This window comes from Hyla sarda, unplaced genomic scaffold, assembly GCF_029499605.1.
Source record: "Hyla sarda isolate aHylSar1 unplaced genomic scaffold, aHylSar1.hap1 scaffold_222, whole genome shotgun sequence".
Lineage (NCBI taxonomy): Eukaryota > Metazoa > Chordata > Amphibia > Anura > Hylidae > Hyla > Hyla sarda.
In genome coordinates this window covers 50854-68610 of record NW_026608895.1, presented here as the reverse complement: position 1 = coordinate 68610, position 17757 = coordinate 50854, and the positions used below count along the sequence as shown (strand labels likewise).

The 17757-nt window shown below is 48.3% G+C and overlaps 5 non-coding genes across 5 annotated transcripts; all 5 read right to left on the bottom strand.

Annotated features, from left to right (window-relative positions):
* Nucleotides 1-2044: 2044 nt before the first annotated feature.
* On the bottom strand, nucleotides 2045-2235 carry LOC130320857 (U2 spliceosomal RNA). The gene has a single exon (XR_008866680.1). It is a non-coding gene; the product is annotated as a U2 spliceosomal RNA (small nuclear RNA).
* A 2087-nt stretch (nucleotides 2236-4322) lies between these two features.
* Nucleotides 4323-4513, bottom strand: LOC130320856 (U2 spliceosomal RNA). Its single transcript, XR_008866679.1, has one exon. It is a non-coding gene; the product is annotated as a U2 spliceosomal RNA (small nuclear RNA).
* Nucleotides 4514-6600: 2087 nt separating this feature from the next.
* Nucleotides 6601-6791, bottom strand: LOC130320855 (U2 spliceosomal RNA). The gene has a single exon (XR_008866678.1). It is a non-coding gene; the product is annotated as a U2 spliceosomal RNA (small nuclear RNA).
* Nucleotides 6792-8886: 2095 nt separating this feature from the next.
* LOC130320854 (U2 spliceosomal RNA) lies at nucleotides 8887-9077 on the bottom strand. The gene has a single exon (XR_008866677.1). It is a non-coding gene; the product is annotated as a U2 spliceosomal RNA (small nuclear RNA).
* A 2085-nt stretch (nucleotides 9078-11162) lies between these two features.
* On the bottom strand, nucleotides 11163-11353 carry LOC130320852 (U2 spliceosomal RNA). Its single transcript, XR_008866675.1, has one exon. It is a non-coding gene; the product is annotated as a U2 spliceosomal RNA (small nuclear RNA).
* Nucleotides 11354-17757: the final 6404 nt, after the last annotated feature.

The window sequence follows — 17757 nt, the reverse complement described above, 5'->3', positions numbered from 1 at the left end:
TGGGCACTATCACTGCTTGCTGTCAGGGAGGCTGCCAGACAATTTTCCATGCACACTCTGGGCTGGGGGGCAGTCAACCACCAGTACACACAGCAGAACCTAAACCCATACCATTATTGCTAAGCAGCAAGACAGGGGCCCATTGCACTCCCACGGGGCCTTTTTAAATGCAATCCATAACCCGGATTTGCCAGGAACCCTTCTTACTCCTCCTACTTGCATGTGACACTGGGCTTAGGATCTGCATAGGAAACACACACACAAGCACACACCTACCTTTGTTGCCTGCAGATGCCTCCTTGGCTGTCCCCAAACGGTATCAAACCAACACCCACGGGAAGCTGTAAGCATAGAGGACATGCCTGCACCCCATTGGACTTACCTGTGTGGGTTAAATCCGGGTTATTTGACAACCTATGGCGGTGATGGTTCTGCTCAGGCAGAGCAGTGCTGATGCTCCTCATAAAGCTGTCGCTGCTGTGAAGGTTCTAGGTGACATCACAAATCCCTATGGTTACATACACAACAAAGCTGGGTTGTTGTTGTTTACACTCTGCAAGGCCTGTGGAAGTGAGTGACATCATAGCACTGTAGTTCTGAGGGTTCTAGATGGATGCAACAATCTCCTGTTGCTTCTATGAAGGCCATAATAGACGACATCACCAAACAGCTCCATAGTCACATACACAGCAAAGGAGAGATGTTGTTTACACCTAGTGATGTCAGTGGTATTGAGTGACATCACAGCACAGTGCTAAGGCTCCTGGGCCTGGACACAGCAGCGGCTGCAATATCTCAACGGAGAATACGTTTATATATATGTGTGTGTGTGCGCGTATATATATATATATATATATATATATATATATATTTCTCCGCCGAAATCACTTTTAAACCCATTTCCACCTTTTTTTCCCTTCTCTTCCTCTTACTTTTTTTTCACGTTTTTTTACGTTTTTCTCCTTTTCGCCTCTTTTCTGGGCGTATTATTCTTCTTTTTCTTCTTTTTTTTCGTCTAATGCATACCCCATCAGTGCAGCAATGCTTATTCAATACCGCCAGCAGATGGAGACACTGGGGGATAATTTTCTAAGGATTTATACTGATTTTTCCTGTCTGAATTTGTCGCACAGAAAGTTGCAGGCCAAATATGTGTGACATTTCTGCGACTTTAGCTTCTAGAGCATTTTTACAACATTATACATAGGTGCTGAATACATAAAAAGCGACTGTTCAGCGACAGACAAGTCGCATCGGCTGAAAGTAGGCCAGAATGTCAGTCCATGTTGGAGCAGGTTTAGATACAGTCTAAAGTATAGATCTCAAAGTCTGTGCACAGAATTTAGCAAGGGCCTCGCACCTTCTGATGCATCAGGTAGGTGCACAATAGCATAGCCTAACCCTCTGTACTTTGGTCTATATTGATGCGGGACATAGACAGCCAGCTGATGACCAATCCATTAGTGCAATGGATGGCTGGAAGCATTTGTCTTTGCCTTTGCAATACCACAGAAGCAATGCATGGTCAATGTACAGCAATGACACACCTGTGTGAACAGCCAGGAGACCCCCCCCCCCCCCATGTTATGTTACATAGTTACATAGTTAGTACGGTCGAAAAAAGACATATGTCCATCAAGTTCAACCAGGGAATTAAGGGGTAGGGGTGTGGCGCGATATTGGGGAAGGGATGAGATTTTATATTTCTTCATAAGCATTAATCTTATTTTGTCAATTAGGAACATTCAGCACCCACCCGCTATCAAGGCAGCTGCCTATCATGTCATGCCCTACCTGCACAGGTGTGCTGGCTACTCAAATGATCCAATTAAGGAGGCCATTTAGTCAGCAGCAGCAGAAGTCCTGTGCCTGGACGCTCCAACAGCGGCCAGACACAAGCAGAAGCAGAAGCAGCAGAAGCAGCAGCAGCACCACCTTTTGTTTTTTGGCTGCAGCAGCAGCAAGGCCCACAGGGCTGGCTAGCTGGCTAGCCAGCAAGCAGGTAGCAATGAAAGTAGGAATCTTTCTTTTTAACCCTGTAAGGGGGTGGTGCACTGTACCCGAAGATACTGCCATATCGGGTCAATGCATAGGGCGACGGAAGCAAGCTTCGAAATCGGCCCCCGTTCTCAAAAATCCATTTAATATATGGTCCCCAGATAGGGGACGTATCAGATATTAAACTGATAAGAACAGATACTACACTTGATCTTAGCCAAAAGGCCGAGAAGCGATAACCGTGAAAGGGGCGGGCCCAACAAGGTGCCCTTCATGGGCACTATCACTGCTTGCTGTCAGGGAGGCTGCCAGACAATTTTCCATGCACACTCTGGGCTGGGGGGCAGTCAACCACCAGTACACACAGCAGAACCTAAACCCATACCATTATTGCTAAGCAGCAAGACAGGGGCCCATTGCACTCCCACGGGGCCTTTTTAAATGCAATCCATAACCCGGATTTGCCAGGAACCCTTCTTACTCCTCCTACTTGCATGTGACACTGGGCTTAGGATCTGCATAGGAAACACACACACAAGCACACACCTACCTTTGTTGCCTGCAGATGCCTCCTTGGCTGTCCCCAAACGGTATCAAACCAACACCCACGGGAAGCTGTAAGCATAGAGGACATGCCTGCACCCCATTGGACTTACCTGTGTGGGTTAAATCCGGGTTATTTGACAACCTATGGCGGTGATGGTTCTGCTCAGGCAGAGCAGTGCTGATGCTCCTCATAAAGCTGTCGCTGCTGTGAAGGTTCTAGGTGACATCACAAATCCCTATGGTTACATACACAACAAAGCTGGGTTGTTGTTGTTTACACTCTGCAAGGCCTGTGGAAGTGAGTGACATCATAGCACTGTAGTTCTGAGGGTTCTAGATGGATGCAACAATCTCCTGTTGCTTCTATGAAGGCCATAATAGACGACATCACCAAACAGCTCCATAGTCACATACACAGCAAAGGAGAGATGTTGTTTACACCTAGTGATGTCAGTGGTATTGAGTGACATCACAGCACAGTGCTAAGGCTCCTGGGCCTGGACACAGCAGCGGCTGCAATATCTCAACGGAGAATACGTTTATATATATGTGTGTGTGTGCGCATATATATATATATATATATATATATATATATATATATATATATATATTTCTCCGCCGAAATCACTTTTAAACCCATTTCCACCTTTTTTTCCCTTCTCTTCCTCTTACTTTTTTTTCACGTTTTTTTACGTTTTTCTCCTTTTCGCCTCTTTTCTGGGCGTATTATTCTTCTTTTTCTTCTTTTTTTTCGTCTAATGCATACCCCATCAGTGCAGCAATGCTTATTCAATACCGCCAGCAGATGGAGACACTGGGGGATAATTTTCTAAGGATTTATACTGATTTTTCCTGTCTGAATTTGTCGCACAGAAAGTTGCAGGCCAAATATGTGTGACATTTCTGCGACTTTAGCTTCTAGAGCATTTTTACAACATTATACATAGGTGCTGAATACATAAAAAGCGACTGTTCAGCGACAGACAAGTCGCATCGGCTGAAAGTAGGCCAGAATGTCAGTCCATGTTGGAGCAGGTTTAGATACAGTCTAAAGTATAGATCTCAAAGTCTGTGCACAGAATTTAGCAAGGGCCTCGCACCTTCTGATGCATCAGGTAGGTGCACAATAGCATAGCCTAACCCTCTGTACTTTGGTCTATATTGATGCGGGACATAGACAGCCAGCTGATGACCAATCCATTAGTGCAATGGATGGCTGGAAGCATTTGTCTTTGCCTTTGCAATACCACAGAAGCAATGCATGGTCAATGTACAGCAATGACACACCTGTGTGAACAGCCAGGAGACCCCCCCCATGTTATGTTACATAGTTACATAGTTAGTACGGTCGAAAAAAGACATATGTCCATCAAGTTCAACCAGGGAATTAAGGGGTAGGGGTGTGGCGCGATATTGGGGAAGGGATGAGATTTTATATTTCTTCATAAGCATTAATCTTATTTTGTCAATTAGGAACATTCAGCACCCACCCGCTATCAAGGCAGCTGCCTATCATGTCATGCCCTACCTGCACAGGTGTGCTGGCTACTCAAATGATCCAATTAAGGAGGCCATTTAGTCAGCAGCAGCAGAAGTCCTGTGCCTGGACGCTCCAACAGCGGCCAGACACAAGCAGAAGCAGAAGCAGCAGAAGCAGCAGCAGCACCACCTTTTGTTTTTTGGCTGCAGCAGCAGCAAGGCCCACAGGGCTGGCTAGCTGGCTAGCCAGCAAGCAGGTAGCAATGAAAGTAGGAATCTTTCTTTTTAACCCTGTAAGGGGGTGGTGCACTGTACCCGAAGATACTGCCATATCGGGTCAATGCATAGGGCGACGGAAGCAAGCTTCGAAATCGGCCCCCGTTCTCAAAAATCCATTTAATATATGGTCCCCAGATAGGGGACGTATCAGATATTAAACTGATAAGAACAGATACTACACTTGATCTTAGCCAAAAGGCCGAGAAGCGATAACCGTGAAAGGGGCGGGCCCAACAAGGTGCCCTTCATGGGCACTATCACTGCTTGCTGTCAGGGAGGCTGCCAGACAATTTTCCATGCACACTCTGGGCTGGGGGGCAGTCAACCACCAGTACACACAGCAGAACCTAAACCCATACCATTATTGCTAAGCAGCAAGACAGGGGCCCATTGCACTCCCACGGGGCCTTTTTAAATGCAATCCATAACCCGGATTTGCCAGGAACCCTTCTTACTCCTCCTACTTGCATGTGACACTGGGCTTAGGATCTGCATAGGAAACACACACACAAGCACACACCTACCTTTGTTGCCTGCAGATGCCTCCTTGGCTGTCCCCAAACGGTATCAAACCAACACCCACGGGAAGCTGTAAGCATAGAGGACATGCCTGCACCCCATTGGACTTACCTGTGTGGGTTAAATCCGGGTTATTTGACAACCTATGGCGGTGATGGTTCTGCTCAGGCAGAGCAGTGCTGATGCTCCTCATAAAGCTGTCGCTGCTGTGAAGGTTCTAGGTGACATCACAAATCCCTATGGTTACATACACAACAAAGCTGGGTTGTTGTTGTTTACACTCTGCAAGGCCTGTGGAAGTGAGTGACATCATAGCACTGTAGTTCTGAGGGTTCTAGATGGATGCAACAATCTCCTGTTGCTTCTATGAAGGCCATAATAGACGACATCACCAAACAGCTCCATAGTCACATACACAGCAAAGGAGAGATGTTGTTTACACCTAGTGATGTCAGTGGTATTGAGTGACATCACAGCACAGTGCTAAGGCTCCTGGGCCTGGACACAGCAGCGGCTGCAATATCTCAACGGAGAATACGTTTATATATATGTGTGTGTGTGCGCGTATATATATATATATATATATATATATATATATATATATATATTTCTCCGCCGAAATCACTTTTAAACCCATTTCCACCTTTTTTTCCCTTCTCTTCCTCTTACTTTTTTTTCACGTTTTTTTACGTTTTTCTCCTTTTCGCCTCTTTTCTGGGCGTATTATTCTTCTTTTTCTTCTTTTTTTTCGTCTAATGCATACCCCATCAGTGCAGCAATGCTTATTCAATACCGCCAGCAGATGGAGACACTGGGGGATAATTTTCTAAGGATTTATACTGATTTTTCCTGTCTGAATTTGTCGCACAGAAAGTTGCAGGCCAAATATGTGTGACATTTCTGCGACTTTAGCTTCTAGAGCATTTTTACAACATTATACATAGGTGCTGAATACATAAAAAGCGACTGTTCAGCGACAGACAAGTCGCATCGGCTGAAAGTAGGCCAGAATGTCAGTCCATGTTGGAGCAGGTTTAGATACAGTCTAAAGTATAGATCTCAAAGTCTGTGCACAGAATTTAGCAAGGGCCTCGCACCTTCTGATGCATCAGGTAGGTGCACAATAGCATAGCCTAACCCTCTGTACTTTGGTCTATATTGATGCGGGACATAGACAGCCAGCTGATGACCAATCCATTAGTGCAATGGATGGCTGGAAGCATTTGTCTTTGCCTTTGCAATACCACAGAAGCAATGCATGGTCAATGTACAGCAATGACACACCTGTGTGAACAGCCAGGAGACCCCCCCCCCCCATGTTATGTTACATAGTTACATAGTTAGTACGGTCGAAAAAAGACATATGTCCATCAAGTTCAACCAGGGAATTAAGGGGTAGGGGTGTGGCGCGATATTGGGGAAGGGATGAGATTTTATATTTCTTCATAAGCATTAATCTTATTTTGTCAATTAGGAACATTCAGCACCCACCCGCTATCAAGGCAGCTGCCTATCATGTCATGCCCTACCTGCACAGGTGTGCTGGCTACTCAAATGATCCAATTAAGGAGGCCATTTAGTCAGCAGCAGCAGAAGTCCTGTGCCTGGACGCTCCAACAGCGGCCAGACACAAGCAGAAGCAGAAGCAGCAGAAGCAGCAGCAGCACCACCTTTTGTTTTTTGGCTGCAGCAGCAGCAAGGCCCACAGGGCTGGCTAGCTGGCTAGCCAGCAAGCAGGTAGCAATGAAAGTAGGAATCTTTCTTTTTAACCCTGTAAGGGGGTGGTGCACTGTACCCGAAGATACTGCCATATCGGGTCAATGCATAGGGCGACGGAAGCAAGCTTCGAAATCGGCCCCCGTTCTCAAAAATCCATTTAATATATGGTCCCCAGATAGGGGACGTATCAGATATTAAACTGATAAGAACAGATACTACACTTGATCTTAGCCAAAAGGCCGAGAAGCGATAACCGTGAAAGGGGCGGGCCCAACAAGGTGCCCTTCATGGGCACTATCACTGCTTGCTGTCAGGGAGGCTGCCAGACAATTTTCCATGCACACTCTGGGCTGGGGGGCAGTCAACCACCAGTACACACAGCAGAACCTAAACCCATACCATTATTGCTAAGCAGCAAGACAGGGGCCCATTGCACTCCCACGGGGCCTTTTTAAATGCAATCCATAACCCGGATTTGCCAGGAACCCTTCTTACTCCTCCTACTTGCATGTGACACTGGGCTTAGGATCTGCATAGGAAACACACACACAAGCACACACCTACCTTTGTTGCCTGCAGATGCCTCCTTGGCTGTCCCCAAACGGTATCAAACCAACACCCACGGGAAGCTGTAAGCATAGAGGACATGCCTGCACCCCATTGGACTTACCTGTGTGGGTTAAATCCGGGTTATTTGACAACCTATGGCGGTGATGGTTCTGCTCAGGCAGAGCAGTGCTGATGCTCCTCATAAAGCTGTCGCTGCTGTGAAGGTTCTAGGTGACATCACAAATCCCTATGGTTACATACACAACAAAGCTGGGTTGTTGTTGTTTACACTCTGCAAGGCCTGTGGAAGTGAGTGACATCATAGCACTGTAGTTCTGAGGGTTCTAGATGGATGCAACAATCTCCTGTTGCTTCTATGAAGGCCATAATAGACGACATCACCAAACAGCTCCATAGTCACATACACAGCAAAGGAGAGATGTTGTTTACACCTAGTGATGTCAGTGGTATTGAGTGACATCACAGCACAGTGCTAAGGCTCCTGGGCCTGGACACAGCAGCGGCTGCAATATCTCAACGGAGAATACGTTTATATATATGTGTGTGTGTGCGCGTATATATATATATATATATATATATATATATATATATATATATATATATTTCTCCGCCGAAATCACTTTTAAACCCATTTCCACCTTTTTTTCCCTTCTCTTCCTCTTACTTTTTTTTCACGTTTTTTTACGTTTTTCTCCTTTTCGCCTCTTTTCTGGGCGTATTATTCTTCTTTTTCTTCTTTTTTTTCGTCTAATGCATACCCCATCAGTGCAGCAATGCTTATTCAATACCGCCAGCAGATGGAGACACTGGGGGATAATTTTCTAAGGATTTATACTGATTTTTCCTGTCTGAATTTGTCGCACAGAAAGTTGCAGGCCAAATATGTGTGACATTTCTGCGACTTTAGCTTCTAGAGCATTTTTACAACATTATACATAGGTGCTGAATACATAAAAAGCGACTGTTCAGCGACAGACAAGTCGCATCGGCTGAAAGTAGGCCAGAATGTCAGTCCATGTTGGAGCAGGTTTAGATACAGTCTAAAGTATAGATCTCAAAGTCTGTGCACAGAATTTAGCAAGGGCCTCGCACCTTCTGATGCATCAGGTAGGTGCACAATAGCATAGCCTAACCCTCTGTACTTTGGTCTATATTGATGCGGGACATAGACAGCCAGCTGATGACCAATCCATTAGTGCAATGGATGGCTGGAAGCATTTGTCTTTGCCTTTGCAATACCACAGAAGCAATGCATGGTCAATGTACAGCAATGACACACCTGTGTGAACAGCCAGGAGACCCCCCCCCCCCCCATGTTATGTTACATAGTTACATAGTTAGTACGGTCGAAAAAAGACATATGTCCATCAAATTCAACCAGGGAATTAAGGGGTAGGGGTGTGGCGCGATATTGGGGAAGGGATGAGATTTTATATTTCTTCATAAGCATTAATCTTATTTTGTCAATTAGGAACATTCAGCACCCACCCGCTATCAAGGCAGCTGCCTATCATGTCATGCCCTACCTGCACAGGTGTGCTGGCTACTCAAATGATCCAATTAAGGAGGCCATTTAGTCAGCAGCAGCAGAAGTCCTGTGCCTGGACGCTCCAACAGCGGCCAGACACAAGCAGAAGCAGAAGCAGCAGAAGCAGCAGCAGCACCACCTTTTGTTTTTTGGCTGCAGCAGCAGCAAGGCCCACAGGGCTGGCTAGCTGGCTAGCCAGCAAGCAGGTAGCAATGAAAGTAGGAATCTTTCTTTTTAACCCTGTAAGGGGGTGGTGCACTGTACCCGAAGATACTGCCATATCGGGTCAATGCATAGGGCGACGGAAGCAAGCTTCGAAATCGGCCCCCGTTCTCAAAAATCCATTTAATATATGGTCCCCAGATAGGGGACGTATCAGATATTAAACTGATAAGAACAGATACTACACTTGATCTTAGCCAAAAGGCCGAGAAGCGATAACCGTGAAAGGGGCGGGCCCAACAAGGTGCCCTTCATGGGCACTATCACTGCTTGCTGTCAGGGAGGCTGCCAGACAATTTTCCATGCACACTCTGGGCTGGGGGGCAGTCAACCACCAGTACACACAGCAGAACCTAAACCCATACCATTATTGCTAAGCAGCAAGACAGGGGCCCATTGCACTCCCACGGGGCCTTTTTAAATGCAATCCATAACCCGGATTTGCCAGGAACCCTTCTTACTCCTCCTACTTGCATGTGACACTGGGCTTAGGATCTGCATAGGAAACACACACACAAGCACACACCTACCTTTGTTGCCTGCAGATGCCTCCTTGGCTGTCCCCAAACGGTATCAAACCAACACCCACGGGAAGCTGTAAGCATAGAGGACATGCCTGCACCCCATTGGACTTACCTGTGTGGGTTAAATCCGGGTTATTTGACAACCTATGGCGGTGATGGTTCTGCTCAGGCAGAGCAGTGCTGATGCTCCTCATAAAGCTGTCGCTGCTGTGAAGGTTCTAGGTGACATCACAAATCCCTATGGTTACATACACAACAAAGCTGGGTTGTTGTTGTTTACACTCTGCAAGGCCTGTGGAAGTGAGTGACATCATAGCACTGTAGTTCTGAGGGTTCTAGATGGATGCAACAATCTCCTGTTGCTTCTATGAAGGCCATAATAGACGACATCACCAAACAGCTCCATAGTCACATACACAGCAAAGGAGAGATGTTGTTTACACCTAGTGATGTCAGTGGTATTGAGTGACATCACAGCACAGTGCTAAGGCTCCTGGGCCTGGACACAGCAGCGGCTGCAATATCTCAACGGAGAATACGTTTATATATATGTGTGTGTGTGCGCGTATATATATATATATATATATATATATATATATATATATATATTTCTCCGCCGAAATCACTTTTAAACCCATTTCCACCTTTTTTTCCCTTCTCTTCCTCTTACTTTTTTTTCACGTTTTTTTACGTTTTTCTCCTTTTCGCCTCTTTTCTGGGCGTATTATTCTTCTTTTTCTTCTTTTTTTTCGTCTAATGCATACCCCATCAGTGCAGCAATGCTTATTCAATACCGCCAGCAGATGGAGACACTGGGGGATAATTTTCTAAGGATTTATACTGATTTTTCCTGTCTGAATTTGTCGCACAGAAAGTTGCAGGCCAAATATGTGTGACATTTCTGCGACTTTAGCTTCTAGAGCATTTTTACAACATTATACATAGGTGCTGAATACATAAAAAGCGACTGTTCAGCGACAGACAAGTCGCATCGGCTGAAAGTAGGCCAGAATGTCAGTCCATGTTGGAGCAGGTTTAGATACAGTCTAAAGTATAGATCTCAAAGTCTGTGCACAGAATTTAGCAAGGGCCTCGCACCTTCTGATGCATCAGGTAGGTGCACAATAGCATAGCCTAACCCTCTGTACTTTGGTCTATATTGATGCGGGACATAGACAGCCAGCTGATGACCAATCCATTAGTGCAATGGATGGCTGGAAGCATTTGTCTTTGCCTTTGCAATACCACAGAAGCAATGCATGGTCAATGTACAGCAATGACACACCTGTGTGAACAGCCAGGAGACCCCCCCCCCCCCCCCATGTTATGTTACATAATTACATAGTTAGTACGGTCGAAAAAAGACATATGTCCATCAAGTTCAACCAGGGAATTAAGGGGTAGGGATGTGGCGCGATATTGGGGAAGGGATGAGATTTTATATTTCTTCATAAGCATTAATCTTATTTTGTCAATTAGGAACATTCAGCACCCACCCGCTATCAAGGCAGCTGCCTATCATGTCATGCCCTACCTGCACAGGTGTGCTGGCTACTCAAATGATCCAATTAAGGAGGCCATTTAGTCAGCAGCAGCAGAAGTCCTGTGCCTGGACGCTCCAACAGCGGCCAGACACAAGCAGAAGCAGCAGAAGCAGCAGCAGCACCACCTTTTGTTTTTTGGCTGCAGCAGCAGCAAGGCCCACAGGGCTGGCTAGCTGGCTAGCCAGCAAGCAGGTAGCAATGAAAGTAGGAATCTTTCTTTTTAACCCTGTAAGGGGGTGGTGCACTGTACCCGAAGATACTGCCATATCGGGTCAATGCATAGGGCGACGGAAGCAAGCTTCGAAATCGGCCCCCGTTCTCAAAAATCCATTTAATATATGGTCCCCAGATAGGGGACGTATCAGATATTAAACTGATAAGAACAGATACTACACTTGATCTTAGCCAAAAGGCCGAGAAGCGATAACCGTGAAAGGGGCGGGCCCAACAAGGTGCCCTTCATGGGCACTATCACTGCTTGCTGTCAGGGAGGCTGCCAGACAATTTTCCATGCACACTCTGGGCTGGGGGGCAGTCAACCACCAGTACACACAGCAGAACCTAAACCCATACCATTATTGCTAAGCAGCAAGACAGGGGCCCATTGCACTCCCACGGGGCCTTTTTAAATGCAATCCATAACCCGGATTTGCCAGGAACCCTTCTTACTCCTCCTACTTGCATGTGACACTGGGCTTAGGATCTGCATAGGAAACACACACACAAGCACACACCTACCTTTGTTGCCTGCAGATGCCTCCTTGGCTGTCCCCAAACGGTATCAAACCAACACCCACGGGAAGCTGTAAGCATAGAGGACATGCCTGCACCCCATTGGACTTACCTGTGTGGGTTAAATCCGGGTTATTTGACAACCTATGGCGGTGATGGTTCTGCTCAGGCAGAGCAGTGCTGATGCTCCTCATAAAGCTGTCGCTGCTGTGAAGGTTCTAGGTGACATCACAAATCCCTATGGTTACATACACAACAAAGCTGGGTTGTTGTTGTTTACACTCTGCAAGGCCTGTGGAAGTGAGTGACATCATAGCACTGTAGTTCTGAGGGTTCTAGATGGATGCAACAATCTCCTGTTGCTTCTATGAAGGCCATAATAGACGACATCACCAAACAGCTCCATAGTCACATACACAGCAAAGGAGAGATGTTGTTTACACCTAGTGATGTCAGTGGTATTGAGTGACATCACAGCACAGTGCTAAGGCTCCTGGGCCTGGACACAGCAGCGGCTGCAATATCTCAACGGAGAATACGTTTATATATATGTGTGTGTGTGCGCGTATATATATATATATATATATATATATATATATGTCACGATGCCGGCTGGCAGGTAGTGGATCCTCTGTGCCAGAGAGGGATTGGCGTGGACCGTGCTAGTGGACCGGTTCTAAGCCACTACTGGTTTTCACCAGAGCCCGCCGCAAAGCGGGATGGTCTTGCTGCGGCGGTAGTGACCAGGTCGTATCCACTAGCAACGGCTCACCTCTCTGGCTGCTGAAGATAGGCGCGGTACAAGGGAGTAGACAGAAGCAAGGTCGGACGTAGCAGAAGGTCGGGGCAGGCAGCAAGGATCGTAGTCAGGGGCAACGGCAGAAGGTCTGGAAACACAGGCAAGGAACACACAAGGAACGCTTTCACTGGCACTAAGGCAACAAGATCCGGCGAGGGAGTGAAGGGGAAGTGAGGTGATATAGGGAAGTGCACAGGTGTAACCACTAATTGGAACCACTGCGCCAATCAGCGGCGCAGTGGCCCTTTAAATCGCAGAGACCCGGCGCGCGCGCGCCCTAGGGAGCGGGGCCGCGCGCGCCGGGACAGAACAGACGGAGAGCGAGTCAGGTAGGGGAGCCGGGGTGCGCATCGCGAGCGGGCGCTACCCGCATCGCGAATCGCATCCCGGCTGGCAGCGGAATCGCAGCGCCCCGGGTCAGAGGACGTGACCGGAGCGCTGCCGCGGGGAGAGTGAAGCGAGCGCTCCGGGGAGGAGCGGGGACCCGGAGCGCTCGGCGTAACAGTACCCCCCCCCTTGGGTCTCCCCCTCTTCTTAGAGCCTGAGAACCTGAGGAGCAGACTTTTGTCTAGGATGTTGTCCTCAGGTTCCCAGGATCTCTCTTCAGGACCACAACCCTCCCAGTCCACTAAAAAAAAAAATTTCTCCCTCTGACCTTTTTGGCAGCTAAAATTTCTTTGACCGAGAAGATGTCCGAGGAGCCGGAAACAGGAGTGGGAGGAACAGACTTGGGAGAAAAACGGTTGAGGATGAGTGGTTTGAGAAGAGAGACGTGAAAGGCATTAGGGATACGAAGAGAGGGAGGAAGAAGAAGTTTATAAGAGACAGGATTAATTTGACACAAAATTTTGAAAGGACCAAGATAGCGTGGTCCCAACTTGTAGCTAGGGACACGGAAGCGGACATATTTAGCGGAGAGCCATACCTTGTCTCCAGGGGAAAAAACGGGGGGAGCTCTTCTTTTCTTATCCGCGAACTTCTTCATGCGTGATGAAGCCTGTAAGAGAGAATTTTGGGTCTCTCTCCATATGATGGAAAGGTCACGAGAAATTTCATCCACAGCGGGCAGACCAGAGGGCAAGGGAGTAGGGAGGGGGGGAAGAGGGTGACGGCCGTACACCACGAAAAATGGGGATTTGGAGGAAGACTCAGAGACCCTGAAGTTATACGAGAATTCGGCCCATGGGAGGAGATCTGCCCAGTCATCCTGGCGGGAGGAAACAAAATGTCGCAAATAATCACCCAAGATCTGGTTAATCCTTTCTACTTGTCCATTGGACTGGGGATGATATGCAGAAGAAAAATTTAATTTAATCTTGAGTTGTTTACAGAGAGCCCTCCAGAATTTAGACACGAATTGGACGCCTCTATCCGAGACAATCTGCGTAGGCAATCCGTGAAGACGAAAAATGTGTACAAAAAATTGTTTAGCCAACTGAGGCGCAGAAGGAAGACCAGGAAGAGGGATGAAATGTGCCATTTTGGAGAATCGATCAACGACCACCCAAATAACAGTGTTGCCACGGGAAGGGGGTAAATCAGTAATAAAATCCATACCAATCAGAGACCAAGGCTGTTCGGGGACAGGCAGAGGATGAAGAAAACCAGCGGGCTTCTGGCGAGGAGTCTTATCCCGGGCACAGATAGTGCAGGCTCGCACAAAGTCCACAACATCCGTCTCCAGAGTCGGCCACCAATAGAAGCGGGAGATGAGTTGCACAGATTTCTTGATACCCGCATGACCTGCGAGATGGGAGGAGTGACCCCATTTGAGGATTCCGAGGCGTTGGCGAGGAGAAACAAAGGTCTTTCCTGGAGGAGTCTGCCTGATGGAGGCAGGAGAAGTGGAGATCAGGCAGTCAGGTGGAATGATGTGTTGCGGAGAGAGTTCAACTTCTGAGGCATCCGAGGAACGAGAGAGAGCATCGGCCCTAATGTTCTTATCGGCAGGACGAAAGTGAATCTCAAAATTAAATCGGGCAAAGAACAGAGACCACCGGGCCTGGCGAGGATTCAGCCGTTGGGCAGACTGGAGGTAGGAGAGGTTCTTGTGGTCGGTGTAGATAATAACAGGAGAACTTGATCCCTCCAGCAGATGCCTCCATTCCTCAAGTGCTAATTTAATGGCTAGAAGCTCTCGATCCCCGATGGAGTAGTTCCTCTCCGCTGGAGAGAAGGTCCTAGAGAAAAAACCACAAGTGACAGCATGCCCGGAAGAATTTTTTTGTAGAAGAACAGCTCCAGCTCCCACTGAGGAGGCATCAACCTCCAATAGGAAGGGTTTGGAAGGGTCAGGTCTGGAGAGGACGGGAGCCGAAGAAAAGGCAGACTTGAGTCGTTTAAAGGCGTCTTCTGCTTGAGGAGACCAGGACTTGGGATCAGCATTTTTTTTGGTTAAAGCCACGATAGGAGCCACAATGGTAGAAAAATGTGGAATAAATTGCCTGTAATAATTGGCGAACCCCAAAAAGCGTTGGATAGCACGGAGTCCGGAGGGGCGTGGCCAATCTAAGACGGCAGAGAGCTTGTCTGGATCCATCTGTAGTCCCTGGCCAGAGACCAAATATCCTAGAAAAGGAAGAGATTGGCATTCAAACAGACATTTCTCAATTTTGGCATAGAGTTGGTTGTCACGAAGTCTCTGAAGAACCATACGGACATGCTGGCGGTGTTCTTCTAGATTGGCAGAAAAAATTAGGATATCGTCCAGATATACAACAACACAGGAGTATAACAGATCACGAAAAATTTCATTGACAAAGTCTTGGAAGACGGCAGGGGCGTTGCACAGTCCAAAGGGCATGACCAGATACTCAAAGTGTCCATCTCTGGTGTTAAATGCCGTTTTCCACTCGTCCCCCTCTCTGATGCGGATGAGGTTATAGGCGCCTCTTAAGTCCAATTTAGTGAAGATGTGGGCACCTTGGAGGCGATCAAAGAGTTCAGAGATGAGGGGTAAGGGGTAGCGGTTCTTAACCCGTGATTTTATTAAGACCGCGGTAGTCAATGCAAGGACGTAGGGAGCCATCCTTTTTGGACACAAAGAAAAATCCGGCTCCGGCAGGAGAGGAGGATTTACGGATAAAGCCCTTTTTTAGATTCTCCTGGACGTATTCGGACATGGCAAGAGTCTCTGGGGCAGAGAGAGGATAAATTCTGCCCCGGGGTGGAGTAGTGCCCGGGAGGAGGTCGATAGGGCAATCATAAGGCCTGTGAGGAGGTAGAGTCTCAGCTTGTTTTTTGCAGAAAACATCCGCGAAGTCCATATAGGCCTTAGGGAGACCGGTTACTGGAGGAACCACAGAGTTACGGCAAGGGTTACTGGGAACCGGTTTTAGACAGTTCTTGGAACAAGAGGACCCCCAACTCTTGATCTCCCCAGTGGACCAATCCAGGGTAGAGGAATGAAGTTGAAGCCAGGGAAGTCCAAGGAGAATTTCCGAGGTGCAATTGGGGAGGACCAAAAGTTCAATCCTCATATGATGAGATCCGATGCTCATAAGAAGGGGCTCCGTGCGGAAACGTATGGTACAGTCCAATCTTTCATTATTTACACAATTGATGTAGAGGGGTCTGGCGAGACTGGTCACCGGGATGTTGAACCTGTTGACGAGAGAGGCCAAAATAAAATTTCCTGCAGATCCAGAGTCCAAGAAGGCCACTGTAGAGAAGGAGAAGGCAGAGGCAGACATCCGCACAGGCACAGTAAGACGTGGAGAAGCTGAGTAGACATCAAGGACTGTCTCACCTTTGTGCGGAGTCAGCGTACGTCTTTCCAGGCGGGGAGGACGGATAGGACAATCTCTCAGGAAGTGTTCGGTACTAGCACAGTACAGGCAGAGGTTCTCCATACGGCGTCGTGTCCTCTCTTGAGGTGTCAGGCGAGACCGGTCGACCTGCATAGCCTCCACGGCGGGAGGCACAGGAACAGATTGCAGGGGACCAGAGGAGAGAGGAGCCGAGGAGAAGAAACGCCTCGTGCGAACAGAGTCCATATCTTGGCGGAGTTCCTGACGCCTTTCGGAAAAACGCATGTCAATGCGAGTGGCTAGGTGAATAAGTTCATGTAGATTAGCAGGAATTTCTCGTGCGGCCAGAACATCTTTAATGTTGCTGGATAGGCCTTTTTTGAAGGTCGCGCAGAGGGCCTCATTATTCCAGGACAATTCTGAAGCAAGAGTACGGAATTGTACGGCATACTCGCCAACGGAAGAATTACCCTGGACCAGGTTCAACAGGGCAGTCTCAGCAGAAGAGGCTCGGGCAGGTTCCTCAAAGACACTTCGGATTTCCGAGAAGAAGGAGTGTACAGAGGCAGTGACGGGGTCATTGCGGTCCCAGAGCGGTGTGGCCCATGACAGGGCTTTTCCGGACAGAAGGCTGACTACGAAAGCCACCTTAGACCTTTCAGTGGGAAACAGGTCCGACATCATCTCCAGATGCAGGGAACATTGGGAAAGAAAGCCACGGCAAAACTTAGAGTCCCCATCAAATTTATCCGGCAAGGATAAGCGTATCCCAGGAGCGGCCACTCGCTGCGGAGGAGGTGCAGGAGCTGGCGGAGGAGATGACTGCTGAAGCTGTGGTAGTAACTGTTGTAGCATAACGGTCAGTTGAGACAGCTGTTGGCCTTGTTGCGCTATCTGTTGTGACTGCTGGGCGACCACCGTGGTGAGGTCAGCGACAACTGGCAGAGGAACTTCAGCGGGATCCATGGCCGGATCTACTGTCACGATGCCGGCTGGCAGGTAGTGGATCCTCTGTGCCAGAGAGGGATTGGCGTGGACCGTGCTAGTGGACCGGTTCTAAGCCACTACTGGTTTTCACCAGAGCCCGCCGCAAAGCGGGATGGTCTTGCTGCGGCGGTAGTGACCAGGTCGTATCCACTAGCAACGGCTCACCTCTCTGGCTGCTGAAGATAGGCGCGGTACAAGGGAGTAGACAGAAGCAAGGTCGGACGTAGCAGAAGGTCGGGGCAGGCAGCAAGGATCGTAGTCAGGGGCAACGGCAGAAGGTCTGGAAACACAGGCAAGGAACACACAAGGAACGCTTTCACTGGCACTAAGGCAACAAGATCCGGCGAGGGAGTGAAGGGGAAGTGAGGTGATATAGGGAAGTGCACAGGTGTAACCACTAATTGGAACCACTGCGCCAATCAGCGGCGCAGTGGCCCTTTAAATCGCAGAGACCCGGCGCGCGCGCGCCCTAGGGAGCGGGGCCGCGCGCGCCGGGACAGAACAGACGGAGAGCGAGTCAGGTAGGGGAGCCGGGGTGCGCATCGCGAGCGGGCGCTACCCG